Source organism: Pleurodeles waltl, chromosome 7, assembly GCF_031143425.1.
Source record: "Pleurodeles waltl isolate 20211129_DDA chromosome 7, aPleWal1.hap1.20221129, whole genome shotgun sequence".
Lineage (NCBI taxonomy): Eukaryota > Metazoa > Chordata > Amphibia > Caudata > Salamandridae > Pleurodeles > Pleurodeles waltl.
The window spans coordinates 1,055,152,076-1,055,171,065 of record NC_090446.1 but is presented as its reverse complement, the minus strand read 5'-3'; the positions used below and the strand labels follow the sequence as shown (position 1 = coordinate 1,055,171,065).

General features: G+C 46.1%; 1 protein-coding gene across 2 annotated transcripts in view; it reads right to left on the bottom strand.

The window, feature by feature from the left end:
* LOC138245909 (sterile alpha motif domain-containing protein 9-like) overlaps window positions 1-18,721 on the bottom strand; it is a 173,898-nt gene extending 155,177 nt beyond the window's left edge. The window contains exon 1 of one of the 2 annotated variants that reach the window (XM_069199938.1): window positions 18,603-18,721. The gene's annotated coding sequence lies outside the window, so the exon portion shown is untranslated. The remainder of the gene's footprint in view (window positions 1-18,602) is intronic. The other variant, XM_069199939.1, reaches the window with a different exon arrangement.
* Window positions 18,722-18,990: the final 269 nt, after the last annotated feature.

Below are 18,990 nucleotides of genomic sequence, written 5' to 3'. Positions count from 1 at the left end.
GAGCTTCAAAGGTCTTACTGCCCTTGAATCTCGATCCCCAGCCCTGCTATTAGCAGCAAATGGCTGCCCCTATTGCAAACCCTTACTTTTGGTGGCAGCAACGGCAGGAAAACCAGACAAAGGACAGGAGAAGTGGTCAGACCCAGCTTGCGCCACCCCCAAGGTGTTGCATGCGAGGTGACCTCTTCATTTCATTTTCCTACATCTTGGATGGAAGGAAAATAGCCAATCAGGTGTAGGGAAGTGACCTCTGCCCACAGGAAGTGGTCACTTAATGGGTGTAGCCACCCTAAGGTAGATGACCCATTGGTCACTCCTAAGTAACCCCTAAAATGTCCACTAATTACAATATATATAGGGCATCCCTAGACCAAGAAATCAGGCTGTAAGGACACAAGACGACCAACAACAAAGAAGACCCAAGGCACGAGAACTGAAGACCTGCTGCACGAAGAAAAGTCACCAAACCCTGCCTGCTGCAACGAGGACTCGACAATCACCACAAGGGGTTGCTTGGACACTGGAAGGACTCTAGAAATCCCCAGAAGATCTGCACTCTTTACAAATTACCAAAGAACTCCCACCAGAGTGAAGGTATCCCTCTACATCCAAAGGGAGCCAACAAGCCAGTGAGGTCCACTTCACTGACCGGCTGCTAACTTCCGAACCAGACACTGCAGCCAGACCAAACTCCACCTGACTGACCGCGAGGACAAACCCTTCAAGTATGGTAAGTTTGGTGGCACTGTGCTCTCCAGCGGCTGAACTGTACTATTAACCTGGGTAGTTATCATGTCACTTCGGACATCATGAAAAACAGTCTGCTCTAGACTGTAAAAGGACCAGGAGGAAGCCCCAATTCAAGGGCTTCAGAAACCACCAGGACCTCCCGACCAGAGTACCCCTGCTGACCTGCAAGCGACCCTCAAACAGAGAGCATCTTTATACATGGCTCCTGGCTCACCTATTCGCTCTGCAACAGGCCACACTGTGACTTGCATGAAAGATGCAGCTGTGTGCTAAGGGTCCCCCACCATTTGTGACCTTGACATTCCAAGGAGACCCATTGGACTCACCTTTAAGTCCGTCTATGCAATGCTTTCCCAAGTGGCCCCGCGCAGTGTCCTGGCACCAGCTCCAAAGACCACTTCCCACTGCTCCCGTCGGAACCGGGAGCCGCCCGAACTTCTGCAGCTGACCAATAGTGGCCATCGATGACCTCGACTTACCTGCAAAAGGAGAACTTGGTAATTGCACTGCCTGATTTTATATGTATTTTTAAAGGTGATCCACCATTGATTCCTAAGGTGTGTAATGATGCACAAAAAGACTATTTTTATTAAACTTAAAAAATGCAAAAATATTTAACTAACTTTAATGAGCTTGGTCTTAAAATTTTCATAAGAATCTGAAGTATTTTTGTAAATTAGTCTTGATTTATTATTTTGAGTGTGTGTCTTGCTTTATTGATACTGTGAGTACAAAAAATGCTTTACACTTCTCCAAGATTAGCCTAACAGCTAGACCAAGCTACCATAAAAATTAGAGTATTGGGTGGTCTAGTTTTTACCTCTGTAAACCAACATGTGGTTGCCTGGACCCCTTGCACAGTGTGCATAGTTTTGCACACTACATAGAGGGCCAGCCTTATAGACCTTTCACTTCTCACTTTTAGCTAACTACTTTTTGCTTAAGGACACCACAAGTGTGCATGTTTTATCTAGCTGTCTCTCTCTTGTGTGTCTCTTCCCCACCTACTTCATGTTGCTCTTTCTCTCATCCATGTGCTTTTCTCCCCATCTCTCACTCTGCACTCACATTTATTTTTGCTTAATAACTCCATGTGTGCATGTGTTTTCCAACTGTCTCCCTTGTGTGCTTCTCTCCCCCTCTGTGTTGCTCTCTCATAGCCATTTACTTTTCTCTTCTCTGCCACTGCCCCATGCTCTCTCTTGCTCTTTCTTGCAGGTGTGTTTCTATGGTGTGCTCTCTCTCTCTATTGTGCTTCTCCGCCATGCCCTCAATCTGCTGTTTTTCCTGTTCTTCACTCCACCTGCTCCATACATCTACCACCCACGGTCCTTTTAATTGGCGCTTTTCCGCTAAAAAATCTTTCTATTGTGTATTTACTGATCGAAATGACGCAACTGGTGATCATCATCTTGGATGGGTAACTAAAATTGATGCAAATGGTGCTAGCCTCATTCTGATGGCGATTCTGCTGGCGCATGCTAATTCTCTGACACATAAGCACATCATTTTTTAAACTTTTTTTTTGATGATGCTGTACAGCACCGCCAAAAGCAATTGCAAAGCCAATAGCTTCCAAAGCACAGACCTATTGGCTTTAGCAATGCTTGTTCGCTTTAGCAGCCTAGCTTCCAGTTGTTTCCCATTTGCAACATGATTTTTGACAAGGTCCCTTTGAGACCTGCCAGTGTACAGCCTAGAGTCTTGTACATCCATGTATTACCTTGGGTGGCCGAGTCTAGTTGAAAGGTGTCTATTTTGCCATCTTTGCCATGTGCCAATTCTGCATTACAAGGAGAGGCTGACTCATGTGTGTGTGGAGCCTCACGCCCCCTTCACGTGTTGGCTTGGTTCGTGCCTATCTTGCTCATTTCAGGTCGAATGACAATTTCCCGTGGCAGGTGTCCCCCTTTTAACCTTGCCAGAATACCCGAGAATAAAGAATAATAAATAGAATGATTCTACGCAATTTTAGTTGGAGATCCCTCCCCTGACCAAAAGAGCTTCCGTACCGAACATGGTTGAGCACGCCTGGGCAAGGATTGTATCTTGGTGGTTTGATTATGAAGCATGCCACTACGTAAAAAAGTCGGGGAGGGGCCTTTAAAAAAAAAAATAACAAGGGCTGCCCAAACAGTTCGAGAGAAAATAACAAACACTACCATTTGTGTGGTTGTGGTAAGTCGTAACATTTTCAGGCGGTACTGAGAACTCCCGCAGTGTTCATCTTACACCTTTTGTTTTGAGGGCGTCACACTTTGCCATAAAGTATCCCCTGCCCCCATGCAGCCGCTCTCAAGCCCAGTCCAAGGATATGCGGCACTGAGGCCCAAGTTGTGCTCAAATTCAGGCCTTCTTCTTCAGTTTACTGTCCAGGTAGCCAATATATTGCGTTATCTCCCTGCAGACTAATGGTACATGTGTTCACTCTAACACTGTATCTGACGTGCAGCTGTATTCTTTCACTGCAGGAGGTGGCCGGCACGGAGCCGCCATTTATAGTGCGCCACAAAGCATGAAGGGTCTGAACTGTGATTCGTCCGGCACACATGATATTACACCTGTCACCCTGGCTTCCGCTGATGCGTGTTTAATGTTGGGGTGTCCTTGGGAGCACCCCGCAGCTGACATTCCCTTTCCACCAGGTGCTGGGACGCCAAAGCAGCACCTCACCTGCATGTGTAGCCCCGTCGTGCTCCGGTTTCTACAGTGGTGGCTGGTGACATTTGAAAGTGGTGGGGCGTAAAAGTCGTGGTTAAATGTTAAGTTGCGAGCGAGCCCAACGATCATATGGGAGGTTTGGGGAGTTTTTTAAAAAAAGAGTGGACAAATAATTGCTGTATAATATGATCAGTAACACTGCATAATTGTGAAAATGTAATGCCCATTTCAGTGGCAATGCGTGATCTGTGAATGATAGTGCACTACTGCATAATCCTTTAGTAATATATTTGCGACAGTGTGCCCCAAACTGCACGACCGTCAGTTACATACTACAGCCTTACCACGTGCTTGATGAACAGATGCAGCTCATTTGTGACACTTGTGCCTTGTGCTACCTTTGGATTTTTCACAATCCTTATGATTTCAGTTATGCACCATACATGGCAGCACCCCCACGATGACAATTGCTACATGGTCCCTGCAGCGTTTAATTATGGCTCCCCAGATCCATAGACCTTGACCGGATGCACTTCCATTTTGAACCTGAGAATGCTGATGGTAATGCTGCACTTTACAACAACGTCCTCAGGGTAGGATGGGTGTTGGTGATGATGACATATAGGCTCACTCTCTGGGAAGAACACTGCAACCGTGGGAAACCACCAGACTCGACTAAAAAGTGGCTAGCCTTTATTTCAGAATAATAACCTCATAAAAAACTAAGGAAAAGTGCAAAGATAAAAAGCGCTGACGGTTGCAATTAGTAGAAAATGTGTCTTTTAAGATATGGTGGTTTTAATGCATGGGTTGACAATGCTGTGCATGTGCCATGAACGATGTGCATTCCCCCAGAGTAATGCGGGTGCTTTGAGCAGATGATATGCATGTACTGTGGGTGAAGTGAAGTGTAGCTTGTGACGTGCCTGCACATCATGTCTCACGTGGAGCTGTGAGAGAACAGGAATCAAGTAACCACAGGAGGGTTGCAATAAAACCTCCCACGGGCAGACACCTGACACAAATTTTAGTGCAGTGAGCTGGAAAAGGTATAACTACTTACATTCATCTCTAGAAACAAGATTCAAGGTACCTAGAAGGAATTATGTTTTTGCAAACTAGTGATGCTCTCTGTGATCCTACTATTTATTTCCTGTAACAAGAAGTGTCAGATAGTGTCATTCCTTGTATCTCTTTAATTTGTATGTGCTCGTAATGACTGGCTCAGATGTTTGTCCCTTTGTCAAGCTGTACTGTAAACTGATTTTCACTGTGTGGCCTACCAGTACATTTCCTCCAGTTGCTCTGCACAGTCTCGTGCTGGCCTTTCTTTGTTGCTGGGGCATTTCATTGCTGTTTCATTGACTGTGGGTGTTGGGGTACAGTGGAATCAATATCGGAGGCCTGCTTGCAAGCCCGCCGATTTGCTTGCCAGAGCCTAGGGATGTTGTGTAAATCCCAGAGTGCCAAGGGCCGCTGGCTTGAGAAGTCAGGAATTGAAGCGTCCAGTGCGGCCTTTCTACCACCTGTTGCTCTGTTGGAAATGTTTCAATTGAGTGCAAGAATCAGCATTTTCCCAACTGTTATGCTGACCCGCTTTATTTATGTTGTGCATGTTTATATGGCGCAAACTTGACCTGGAGGTATCGGAGCGCTGTAAATGAGCACTCAGAGTCGTTTACAATACACAAAATCAGATTCATTATTTAAAAATGACTTAGGCACAGTAGGAGTAAGCAGTTTGCCTACAATCACTGACTGGTGAGCCGACGCCTACACCAGAACATGGTTCTCCAGTTCGAAAGTCGACAGCTCTGGACGCAATGCCACATCAGCACTGCTCTTTAATGCAGAGGTGCTTACTTTTTCCCCCTAAAACACGCAATCATAAGGAAGAAGTCAGTGACCAAAATGTTACCTAAAACATTTTAAGGCAGAATTCTGCGGCATAAAACGTCACCGACTGAACTGCTTCCTTGTGCAATGTTTTACCCAAGCACGGCACTTGCATACTTCGCCGAACTCTGTCGAAAAAGTAATTTATTGAAGGACAGAAGACCATCCTGTTTCGCCTGCCCGTGTTCCAGAATTTTACAAGTCCTTATTTTCGCACAGGTTTGCCATCTGTCCTGGCCGAAGTTGAACTACTTAAAAATGCATATTCCATAAAACCGTACTTCATGTTAAAGGGTGCAGCTAGGTACTGAAAAAGGGGTACAGAGCCATTTAATGGCGTCAAACCCATCGCCGAGGTGGCAAAGCCTGTACAGCGCTGAGAAGCCACATTTGTGGCAGCATCCATAATGAGAAAGAAAACAAAACACATTGCTAGGAATCCCAAAGGAGTGTGTACTTGTGGAAAGAAACTTTGTCTTAAACCGGTTAAAGCGCTTCCCAGTAAGCACTTGACCCAATGACTTATCTATTAATATTGTCCATATCCGCCGCGAATCAGACTTCACCCGCCAATATCCGCTTTCTAGCGCCTACTATCGGGGCATAACCGTTTTCAAAGCATTTCCAGTTTAGTAAACACGGTAACCGACGCCTGCGAGGCGTTGATTTCGTCACATCAAAGTAAATTTCTAAATTTTCCCAAGATCACACAGCTAGGGATTAGGGTTTCAGTCCAGGTTTATGGATTTGGTTTTAGGCGCTAGAAGGGTTTATAGATATTGCCCTTGGATTTTGACTTCTCCACTACAGGACCCACTGAGTGCCTCTACTCCATTTATGCCATTCAATATAGAGTTGACGAGGAAACCCCAAGTCCTCGCCCCCCCAAAACCACCACCCCAACAACGCTATTCTAGCACCATTTTGATTTGACCAAACAATTCTCAAAGGCCAAGCGGGTCTACCTTTTTGCTTAAGTTAAGCACCTGCCTTCTTGCTGATCTTAAGAGCTATTTTAGTGAAACCAGGAACAAACTGCAAGAGAACGGGAGCGTCACATGGACAGTGTTATGGCGGTATTGAGTATAACACCGGTAGCATGTTGGCGGTAATTTGAACGTTAACTGTAAAGGCATCTGCATTTTAACTGGCCAACCCAAAACATTAGCGCACAATTCCACCATAATGTACATTTAGTTGTTGCCAGTAGTGTGTATCAAATAATATTTAGCACAATTATTCAAATACAGCTGAACACAGTTCATGGGAACCACAATTCAGAGGCAACACCAGATATCCTGGCACACATCGTGCACAAGCAAGTTCCAACGCCGAGATTTCATAGCGCCTCACCTCTCAGCCTGTAGCAGACCTGCCATCAAGCGGTAGGCGCTTGGAAGCTGCATGGGCCGAACACACTAACTGCATATACTCGATTTCTCAGCTAGCTGCCTGCAGCCTCTACCCCACCGTTTCCCAACTTGTCACAGGGCTGGACCCACCACCCATGACGAATTGGGAAAGGGTGGGGTGACCATCCTCTCCATTTCCTGACTGACGTGAAGCCCCTGGCGCTACAGGGCTTCAGCCTGAAGCGCCCGGGGCTAACTTTACCCACACGTCATTAGGGGGTGGAGACTGGTCCTCAAAGCTATGTCTTTGCCGAGCTGATGACCTCACAGGCCTCAGACTGTGAGCTTGTCAGCCGGCAAATACCATAGACTCAGGGCTGCCCAGAGGAAAATGGAATGACGGCATCGCTGCCTGTGTCATGTGACATGAGACTTACGATCACAGCAACAGTAGCCCCCGGCCAGGCCCCAGCCCCAAGCAAGAGATGTGTGCATTTGTGTTTTACAGATTGAGTTTGTTTTCACTTTTGTAATGGGGGCGTAGCCCCGACGCCCTCATGCAGAAACCGCCACTGGGTTTCTATCGCTCGACTTAGTATCTGCAATTATTTTGGAGCGATTCTGGGGAAGGGAGTTGGGCAGGCCATCCCACCAACATGTCGATGTGAACGCAAGCTCACCATTACGTCCAAGGGCCTGGTTGGCTGATCCCTGTTTCCCAGCATGCTGCTACCAGTCACAGGTCAAAGTATTCTTTCTTAGGCAGCACTCTGGAGGCTCCTATGTGCAGACAATTTTAGAGCTATTTATCCAACTCCATCCTCAGGGGCAAATGGAACCGGATTACGATGGCTGCAGTGCTAAGAGCTCGACTCTTAGGCAGCCATGTTGTGCTCCGGCAGGCCACTCCCTTGTGCCCATATATTGGAACTTCCACTAATGCCCAGGGCTTTTTAGCCACTTTAAGGAAAATTGTAGAGGAAAAAAACATTATTTAGCACCGTTTTTATCAGGACCCCAAACATCCTCGGAAGCGGTCAGGCTTGCATGGCATACTGTCTGTATTTGAATGGCTATGGAGCGTCCTGACTAAGGCTGTCATTCCAACCCTGGCGGTCCGAGACCGCCAGGGTTGGGGACCGCGGGAGCACCGCCAACAGGCTGGCGGTGCTCCCATAGGCATTCTGACCGCAGCGGTACAGCCGCGGTCAGAAACGGAAAACCGGCGGTGTACCGCCGGTTTTCCGCTGCCCTGGGGAATCCTCCATGGCGGCGCAATACCGCCATCCTGTTCCTGGCGGTTTCCGCCGCCAGGAACAGGGTGGCGGTATGGGATGTCGTGGGGCCCCTGGGGGCCCCTGCAGTGCCCATGCCAATGGCATGGGCACTGCAGGGGCCCCCTAACAGGGCCCCAAAAAGGTTTTCAGTGTCTGCCATGCAGACACTGAAAATCGCGACGGGTGCAACTGCACCCGTCGCACCCCTTCCACTCCGCCGGCTCCATTCGGAGCCGGCATCCTCGTGGAAGGGTGTTTCCCGCTGGGCTGGCGGGCGGCCTTCTGGCGGTCGCCCGCCAGCCCAGCGGGAAACCCAGAATAACCGTGGCGGTCTTCTGACCGCGCAGCGGTATTCTGGCGGCTCCCGCCAGCCCTGCGGTTACCGCGGCCGGCGGGAGTCAGAATGACCCCCTAAGTCTTTGTAGCCAATTTAGGTAAAATTATATATAAATTACGAGTTGGCTGAGTCCTATTTTAACAATGTTTAACAGTGCACCCCTGCAAGATCTTCCAAAGAGGAACTTAGGATTGCTCACTCAGCTTGCTTAATGCAATTGAGAACAGATGTTTACGCCACGCCACTTTCATATTTCACCCATTGTGATTGTTCACAGTAACCCTTTAAGTTCCACCACTTTGAAAATTCAACAGTTGCCTGACTACGCCGTCTCTCCAGGAACATTTTGCGAAACCTGCCTCCACCACTGCCCAGTAGTCCATCTGCCTGCTTTGCAGTTGGTCAGAAAGTATGTGGTGAAAATATATTTTCACCTTAAATCAGGCGTCACAGTGTGGTGATCATGCCCTGTCACTTTTCAAGGTTTCAGCGACATTGGTTCTAATTGCTATCGAGGACACCTATAAGGAATAACCCTTCTAGAAATCAAATTTGTTTTGTTGAGCCACTTCAAGTTCTGGACTAAGCTCCTGATCAAGATTTCTTACGGTAAAAAGAGTTTCTGCCAGAAAGGATTGACTTCAATTAGGGTAGATTTATGCTTTGTGCTGGTTCCATACAACAAAGAATTGTGTCAAATTTTGAATAAATAATTTTTAAAAAGCTCAAAGGACAAGGACACTTCAGCAAAAAGGGTAAACACTGACCCTCCCTTGTAAAAACCAAGCAGCATCAGAAATCAAGTCCCTACGTAAGCTTTCTGCCAGGGGCATCATCAGCAACCTCTGGCTTATCCAGGAAACATGGTTGGCAGCTAAAGACACCTTACCAGGCGGGTACGTGTGGTGGTGCCAAAGGTGATTTATTAACCATATAAATCGTGTGTCAATAATTCAATCTTTTGTTGATACAAAAGCTCTATGCCTGGTCCACCATACACTGCATAGGAAGAAGCAGCAAATTTTACAACATTTGATTCATCCCTACTGTCATACAAGAGACTTAAGATTGGGAAATCTAAATCTGTTGGCAATCCCAAGGCCGAAGAAGGCCAGGAGTGGGGGGTGCTTGTTTGCATACTCAGGGGGTCATTATGAGTTTGGCTGGCAGAAAAGGCCATCCGCTAAAACTCCCACGGTCAGGTTGCCGCCAGTGCAGCTGCCTTCTCGCTGGCCCCATTAGAAGTTTCCCGCTGGGTCAGCGGGCAGAAGCAGGGAAACAGCCTACAACATTTACGCTGGCTTATAATTGAGCCAGCAGCAATGCTGCAGTGCGAAGGGTGCACCAGCACCCTTCATGCTGTTCAGAACAGTCCAATGAGGCTGGCTATGGGGGCCCTGGTACTGCCCATGCCACATGCATGGGCAGTACTAGGGCCCTCCAGATGCCCCCTGCACCCCGTCTCCAACATCCTTTACATGGCGGTGCTACCGCCGTATAAAAGCTGGAGGAGAGGGGGGGGTCGTAATCCCAAGGGCGACATTGCCTGTGGAGGAAAACTGGCGGTTGTGACGGTCCAATCGTGGCGGAACCGCCACAGTAGCAATGTGGGAATCAGACTGCCGCGAAAGCAGTCGGACTGCCACAGTAGCAATGTGGCAGTCAGACTGCTGCCAAAACAGTCAGACTACCGCTTTGGCTGTGGTCAGACCGCCACCGCGCAGGGTCGCAATGACCCCTTAGTCCCCAAAGTATGGAATTTCTTACCATCAGTTCTCAGGGAGAATGACAATGTACTCAATTTCAGGAAATAGCTTAAGACATATTTGTTTGTCTAAACATGATGTGTTAGAAGTCTGGTGGACCACTCAGCGATGGGATCTCATTGGGTAGCCAAACACTTAAGAAATGCTTTGAATTGAATTGAATTGTTCAGATACTACTTTAGTTCTTTGCCTTTAATCTGTATAATTGTTACTTCCTCTTAGGCCACCAGTGGGCTAATAAACATAAGGCAGAGATTTAGAACATCTACGAGAAAGTACTTAGGGCCTGATTTAGAAATCGGCGGATGGGTGTACTCAGTAACGAACATCATGAATATCCCGTTCGCTGTATTACAAGTGCATAATATCAAAGGTCACTTGTAATAGGGTGGATGAGATATCTGTCACCTAAACTCTAAATCAAGTTGTAGGGGAATATTTTTTTTTGCATGATCACCACCAAAGTTTTGGACTGATGTTGCTTGGTTTTCAATTATGAGAAAGTAACTCGGCCTGCTAACTAGACCTCAGTGACAATGTTCTAACCCTTTACAAAATGTATGTTGAGTTGGACTTTGCAGGATGATGAGATAGTACTTTTTAATAAGTTATAGTGTGTACTTATTATTGCTTCTCTGATTCATCCAGAGGGAATGGACAACTCTTATGCTCATATTCATAGTTTGGATGTTGTTGGAAGGGGGTAGAAGGATCCATAATGGTAGAAGTACATGTTGATTCTGTTCCAGGTTCCAAAATACCTCTTCTAGGCAATATATTATTATAAGGGTTTAGAACTTATGAACAAGTATTTGGCAGAACAGGGAGTTGGATTTTATATGTAGAATGAGGCCAAACTCACTCAGCGCACTTCGAATCTAAGTAGACTGTCCACCTGCAAAGATGTAATTACTTTACGCAATCATGGATTCTCTCACATAGCCATGTCCTTATCAACACAGGAATCCGCTTTTTGCATTTCACACCATGTTGATAATTTACTTTCAAAGCAGTGTCACGAAGAATGGCATTTGGTTTACAGTATTTTGTTTCACAAAAAAAATTGTAAACCTTTTAAATAGTGAGTATGGGGCTGATTTTGCATGAATGTAAAGCCTAATACAGTGGTTCCCAAACTTTTGACTTCTGTGGACCCCCACTTTATCATTACTAGAAGCCAGGGACCCCCACTGAATCATTCATGGAATCTGGGGACCCCCCAGTGAGTTATTACTGAAAGCTGGGGACGTAATTTATTAATATTATTTAATTTCCTAACCCGTTGCGGATCCCCTGAGAAGGCTTTGCGGACCCCCTTGGTCCCCGGACCACAGGTTGGGAACCACTGGCCTGATATATTGCAGCCTTTACTTCAGGAAAATTCATTTTCATATTATATCATGGTATTTTTTTTTTTTAAACCTCAGAATATTATAATATCCTGAACTTCTTTCGTACAGGAGGGAGAGAGAAAGAGAGAGAGAGAGAGCGTGCCTACAGTGCAGGTGTGTGAGCACGGCTGTGGGACTACAATGCTATTAGTGTATGTCCAGCCCAGGGAATGCAGGGGAAGTAGGAATGGCTATTCATGCTATGTGACAGAATATTCTAGGAGGAGATGACACTGTTCTGTTAAAAGGACCTACCTAGCAAGGGTTTGGGATGAAATTCCTCTGCATGAATTGGAACAGCAAAGCAGTGCTGCCCTGCCCTTGGACTCTTCTAGCTCACCAATGTTTTTTCTCAGTGAACTTGACAATCTTGTGAGCCGACTGGATGTGCTCCATGACATTCTTGAGATCAAAGCTATGTTCTGAAGTCAGAGGAACTTTCAACAACTACCTCATTTGCTGACAAAGAGTGGCTACAGCCTTGTCAACCTAGGGTATGTGGTGCTGGGTTGCTGGCTGTGAGATTACAGTAATACGGTCACAGGGATTTTTACCTGTATCCCTGTGAGTAAACTAATGGCTCTCCTCAGTTAAAGGCCCTTCCAGTTTCATAGATTGTCTCCTTGCCTTCATCATGCCTTAGACATGTACGAAAGACATAGGTTGTGTGTATGAGGGATTGGCAGACTGATTAAATGTGGGGCCCTAGTCGCCATGTATAACCTTCCTGCTCACTTCAGTGAATCCTATGTATCTGGTCGCTCAGTCAGGTTTCCTGTGATCTCACCTTGTCCAAAATAGGTTTCCCCTGCATGGTATGAAACACACCCATTCCTTAAGTCATGTGTTGTTCTCATCTTCCTTAGATAAGGGTGCAGAAGTTGACTTCAGTCAGAGACCAATATATGTCACACCTAAACCAGTTCAAACTGTCTTGACTGGGATCTCTGGGCTCAGAAGCAAACATAATCAGGCCAATGACAAGGACAGGCTGCTCCAACAGGTTTGGACGAGCTATTATCTTTTTAAAGTAGCAAATCCTTTAGTAGGCTTCAACACCCTGCCTTAGCCACATGAATGTACAGAGAGTACAAATAGTGGGCCTCTCGACCAGTATGTGATCTATTCTTTAATCGTCATCTGGAGGCTGAGAAGGATGGAAATCACTGTGTGGTGCCATTTCCCCTACAAACTGGGGCTAATTCTGGAAAGCTTGCACTGTTGCACTTTTGCTGTGACTGGTGGAGAGACAGAGAGAGCGTACCTACCTGCCGAAGAGAGATGGACAGATCCTGCCCGAAGATGCAGTCTTGATCGAAAGAAAAACTGTATAAGAACCAGCTGACTGAGTGCCTAAATGAGGACAGCTCAATAGTCAACTAAACAAACAGAGCTGGCCAGGAGCAAGAAGGTTGCAACAGTGAAGGTGCTGAGGAGAAAGCAACGAGAACATCTGGGTTGAAGAGCTGCTGTGCCACCTTCTGACAAAGAGAAGGATGAGCCCGCATTGTTCATGACCATTCTTGCCCTTACGTCGCCTGCATCCCTCTTTGTGTCCCTAGAAGGTCCAGGAGGCTTTTAGCCTTCAAACCCTTCTTGTGGAGTGTGGTTCTGCAGGCTCAAGGGGTCACCCTGATTCTGCAACCATTTGTGCCATCTTGCTAGCCCTATGGTTCCTGAAATATCGCAGTTTGAATTGACAGTCACTACCTAATGATAAAGAACCAGAATCCATTTTGTTATGGTAGGGCCAGTGACTCCCACAGATGAGATTCTGAGATGCATGTTTTTATTTCGTTGTGTTTTGGTTTGTTATCATGATGCAGAGAGGATGACTCAATGAGATGAACATGCTGCAATATAATCACAAGTTCAAATTCTGACAAGGCTATCTCAGATTTATATGGACCAAAGGTAGGTAAGCTGAGTACCTTTAAATGTAGTAATAGTAATATTATGTTGTCTGCTTTTGAAGTATTGTTGAATAATGTTGTGTTTTGACGTGTTCTGTATTTGGTGATATGTTGTGTTCTGGTGGGTGTATTGTGGGACAAAATATTTTGTCAAGAATGTCAAGGACAGAAATCTCGTGACAGTAAGTTTCTGTAGGTAAGTAAAGTTTTACTCCAAATATATGTACCTTGACAAGATATATAAGTATATATATATATATATATATATATATATATATATATATATATATATATATACGTAGATGTGGAGTTAAGAATAGTAAATATATACTTACCTATTTGCACTTTCCTTCTCAAAATTTTGGTCCTCGATATTTTTGACGCAATATTCTGTGCACACAATATTTTGGGTTCCAATATTCTGTCAGTGATCCGTTGTTCTTATACTTGAACTGCAGCCTTCTTCAGAAGAGGGCACAACTCATGTGTCGCACAATACCACATCCCTACCACTCACCCACCTTGGTAAAAGGGGTTGCACCAAACCCCGTGCAATCTAGCACTGAGATCATGTAATAGCACAGAACAAAAATATTTTTGTGATATGCCCCATGGTGTGACTTGCAGGTGACGAGTGGAGTCCCAACATGGATGAGTCAACTACTAAAATTAGGTAACAGTAATACATGTTGTTTATTTTGCTTCATAGTGGTAGAACATGTTATTGTTAGACCAAGTAAGGCAACAAAGTGTTGTTGCCAAAGGATGTTCTTGCAGGTTAAAATACTTATCCAGAAAAAAGCAAAATTTTCTATTCTGGATCCTTTCAGGTAAAAGACTTGAGACAAGGAAAAAAGTACGGAGTATTAATTGGCTTGTCGGCTAGGCCGTGATGTTCGTTTCCAAAAACAAAAGAAGTTAGGATAACTACTTGAAACCATTATAGTTTGCTTGACAATACCAGATGGCTGCCTGGTGACGAGAGAGGGCAAGGCGGGGTACGAAAGGGCATTGCCAAGTAGGTTCAGAACCCCTTCCTCTTTCTAGTGCGCAGTGCCCTCCACCACAGCTATGCTTGAGCCCTACCACTAAACCACTAAAACAGTGAGCTTCCAAACCAGAAATTAAACTTAAGAGCAGCCGCCGTGCACGTAGAAGAATACCCTGAGTGCCATTGGCTAAGGGGGCAGGTGACAAAGTGAGGGGAAGTGGTAGAGTAGGGTAGGGTAGGGATCATCTCTGAGAAAGTCTTGAAATAGCCTTACTGAAAAAAAGTATATAAATGTTAATAAATATAAATAGTGCAATACATTACAGTGTATGCATATTCTTAGTGTTTCTGTCGCTGCATGCCCTATATTAACATTGTCATTGCTTGTTTCAATAATATATTTTGAGTTCCTTGTACCAGAACTAGGTGTAGACAGTGATGGAAGGAACTGCGCATTTCAGCACCCACGGCCTCAAGCTGTTAGTACTGTCTGGGTATTGGACAACGAATAACCGCGCCAACGCAGATACATTCCTATGGGAGAAGAGTACTTTGCAAGAAAATAAAACAAGCATTGCCAAAGACAATACGAAGCTGATAAGTCTGGCGTTTTGACTTTGTCAATGTTTGTTTTGTTATAGTTTCTGTAACATTGTATTGTTGGGGAGAGCTGCTGGGCCCTTGCCAATATAAAAAAAATATATTGCCTAAAAGCATAAATATTTTGGGGTATCAAGGCTGGCTGAAAAAGCCTACAAATAATTATAATAATGTATATAACATTTTAGTACAATCAAAGATCGTGGCTAATGCGATGTAGGAGGCTGGACTGGCTTGTAGTGAGTACCTAGGGGTACTTGCACCTTGCACCAGGCCCAGTTATCCCTTATTAGTGTATAGGGTGTCTAGCAGCTTAGGCTGATAGATAATGGTAGCTTAGCAGAGCATCTTAGGCTGAACTAGGAGACGTGTGAAGCTACTACAGTACCACCTAGTGTCATATGCACAATATCATAAGAAAACACAATACACAGTTATACTAAAAATAAAGGTACTTTATTTTTATGACAATATGCCAAAGTATCTCAGAGTGTACCCTCAGTGAGAGGATAGGAAATATACACAAGATATATATACACAATACCAGAAATATGCAGTATAGTCTTAGAAAACAGTGCAAACAATGTATAGTTACAATAGGATGCAATGGGGACACATAGGGATAGGGGCAACACAAACCATATACTCCAAAAGTGGAATGCGAACCACGAATGGACCCCAAACCTATGTGACCTTGTAGAGGGTCGCTGGGACTATTAGAAAATAGTGAGAGTTAGAAAAATAACCCTCCCCAAGACCCTGAAAAGTGAGTGCAAAGTGCACTAAAGTTCCCCTAAGGACAAAGAAGTCGTGTTAGAGGAATAATGCAGGAAAGACACAACCCAACAATGCAACAACTGTGGATTTCCAATCTAGGGTACCTGTGGAACAAGGGGACCAAGTCCAAAAGTCACAAGCAAGTCGGAGATGGGCAGATGCCCAGGAAATGCCAGCTGCGGGTGCAAAGAAGCTTCGACTGGACTGAAGAAGCTGCGGTTTCTGCAGGAACGCAAAGGGCTAGAGACTTCCCCTTTGGAGGACGGATCCCTCTCGCCTTGTAGAGTCGTGCAGAAGTGTTTTCCCGCCGAAAGAACGCCAACAAGCCTTGCTAGCTGCAAATCGTGCGGTTAGCGTTTTTTGACGCTGCTGCGGCCCAGGAGGGACCAGGAGGTCGCAAATTGGACCAGGAGGTAGAGGGGACGTCGAGCAAGACAAGGAGCCCTCTTAGCAGCAGGTAGCACCCGGAGAAGTGCCAGAAACAGGCACTACGAGGATGCGTGAAACGGTGCTCACCCGAAGTTACACAAAGGAGTCCCACGTCGCCGGAGACCAACTTAGAAAGTCGTGCAATGCAGGTTAGAGTGCCGTGGACCCAGGCTTGGCTGTGCACAAAGGATTTCCGCCGGAAGTGCACAGGGGCCGGAGTAGCTGCAAAAGTCGCGGTTCCCAGCAATGCAGTCTAGCGAGGTGAGGCAAGGACTTACCTCCACCAAACTTGGACTGAAGAGTCACTGGACTGTGGGAGTCACTGGGACAGAGTTGCTGGATTCGAGGGACCTCGCTCGTCGTGCTGAGAGGAGACCCAAGGGACCGGTAATGCAGCTTTTTGGTGCCTGCGGTTGCAGGGGGAAGATTCCGTCGACCCACGGGAGATTTCTTCGGAGCTTCTAGTGCAGAGAGGAGGCAGACTACCCCCACAGCATGCACCACCAGGAAAACAGTCGAGAAGGCGGCAGGATCAGCGTTACAGAGTTGCAGTAGTCGTCTTTGCTACTATGTTGCAGGTTTGCAGGCTTCCAGCGCGGTCAGCAGTCGATTCCTTGGCAGAAGGTGAAGAGAGAGATGCAGAGGAACTCGGATGAGCTCTTGCATTCGTTATCTAAGGAATCCCAAGAGACAGAGACCCTAAATAGCCAGAAAAGAGGGTTTGGCTACCTAGGAGAGAGGATAGGCTAGCAACACCTGAAGGAGCCTATCACAAGGAGTCTCTGACGTCACCTGGTGGCACTGGCCACTCAGAGCAGTCCAGTGTGCCAGCAGCACCTCTGTTTCCAAGATGGCAGAGGTCTGGAGCACACTGGAGGAGCTCTGGACACCTCCCAGGGGAGGTGCAGGTCAGGGGAGTGGTCACTCCCCTTTCCTTTGTCCAGTTTCGCGCCAGAGCAGGGCTAAGGGGTCCCCTGAACCGGTGTAGACTGGCTTATGCAGAAATGGGCACCAAATGTGCCCAAGAAAGCATTTCCAGAGGCTGGGGGAGGCTACTCCTCCCCTGCCTTCACACCATTTTCCAAAGGGAGAGGGTGTAACACCCTCTGTCAGAGGAAGTCCTTTGTTCTGCCATCCTGGGCCAGGCCTGGCTGGACCCCAGGAGGGCAGCTGCCTGTCTGAGGGGTTGGCAGCAGCAGCAGCTGCAGTGAAACCCCGGGAAAAGCAGTTTGGCAGTACCAGGGTTTGTGCTACAGACCACTGGGATCATGGGATTGTGCCAACTATGCCAGGATGGTATAGAGGGGGCAATTCCATGATCATAGACATATTACATGGCCATATTCGGAGTTACCATTGTGAAGCTACATATAGGTAGCGACCTATATGTAGTGCACGCGTGTAATGGTGTCCCCGCACTCACAAAGTCCGGGGAATTGGCCCTGAACAATGTGGGGGCACCTTGGCTAGTGCCAGGGTGCCCTCACACTAAGTAACTTAGCACCCAACCTTTACCAGGTAAAGGTTAGACATATAGGTGACTTATAAGTTACTTAAGTGCAGTGTAAAATGGCTGTGAAATAACGTGTGCGTTATTTCACTCAGGCTGCAGTGGCAGGCCTGTGTAAGAATTGTTAGAGCTCCCTATGGGTGGCAAAAGAAATGCTGCAGCCCATAGGGATCTCCTGGAACCCCAATACCCTGGGTACCTCAGTACCATATACTAGGGAATTATAAGGGTGTTCCAGTAAGCCAATGTAAATTGGTAAAATTGGTCACTAGCCTGTTAGTGACAATTTGAAAGAAATGAGAGAGCATAACCACTGAGGTTCTGGTTAGCAGAGCCTCAGTGAGACAGTTAGGCACCACACAGGGAACACATACATATAGGCCACAAACTTATGAGCACTGGGGTCCTGACTAGCAGGGTCCCAGTGACACATAACAACCATACTGAAAACATAGGGTTTTCACTATGAGCACTGGGCCCTGGCTAGCAGGATCCCAGTGAGACAGTGAAAACACCCTGACATACACTCACAAACAGGCCAAAAGTGGGGGTAACAAGGCTAGAAAGAGGCTACTTTCTCACATGCGAGAACTAAAAATATATCGTTTTAGTGAAATCAAAAGGTCTTGGCTGACGCCAGATCTAAGAATATGTGCTAAACAGAGAAGAGCATCAAAGGGACCATTTTGTGCTCGGGAGTTGTTCAAACATCTCAGTCAATATTTATGAGTTTATAAATCACAAAATAAGTATCATAGCAAGTTGAGTTCATGGAGGAAAATGTGCATGCAGAATTAGATTTTTAGCAACGCTGCTCCAGTAGTTTTTGCAGCTCAGACTGTTCCAAGGCTCAAGGAGGTCGGTTTGTACACCGCAATGCAAGGTCCACAAAAGCCATCTGCAGCACGCGAGACACAAACAAAACAAACATATCTAGAAAAGAGTGCAGTACCAGAACTTCAGGGAGGAAGAAACTGATTTCTTGTTCATGTCCGCGGCTTCTGTTGAGGGATTTCGCCAGCGACGCAAGTTTTCTGTCCGCTCTTCATCAGTGAAGAACAGTGAAAACCCGACGGTGCTTTGAGGAAGTTGCTTCGCAGGAGAGGTTGCCGCCTTCTCAGGCATGAGACGTGTCTTTGTAAATTTAACAAGCAGTCTGTGTGTCACATGCCACATGTCATGTCACCTGCCAAACAATTTTTAGACTACGTTTTGCCTGTTTGATTTCAGGTTCAGTTCAAAAATGGATTTTATTGTTTAGGTTAATTAAAACCGTACACAATATATACGAAATAATATATAAATGGCAACTAACCAAGTTAACTTGGCATACAAATTAG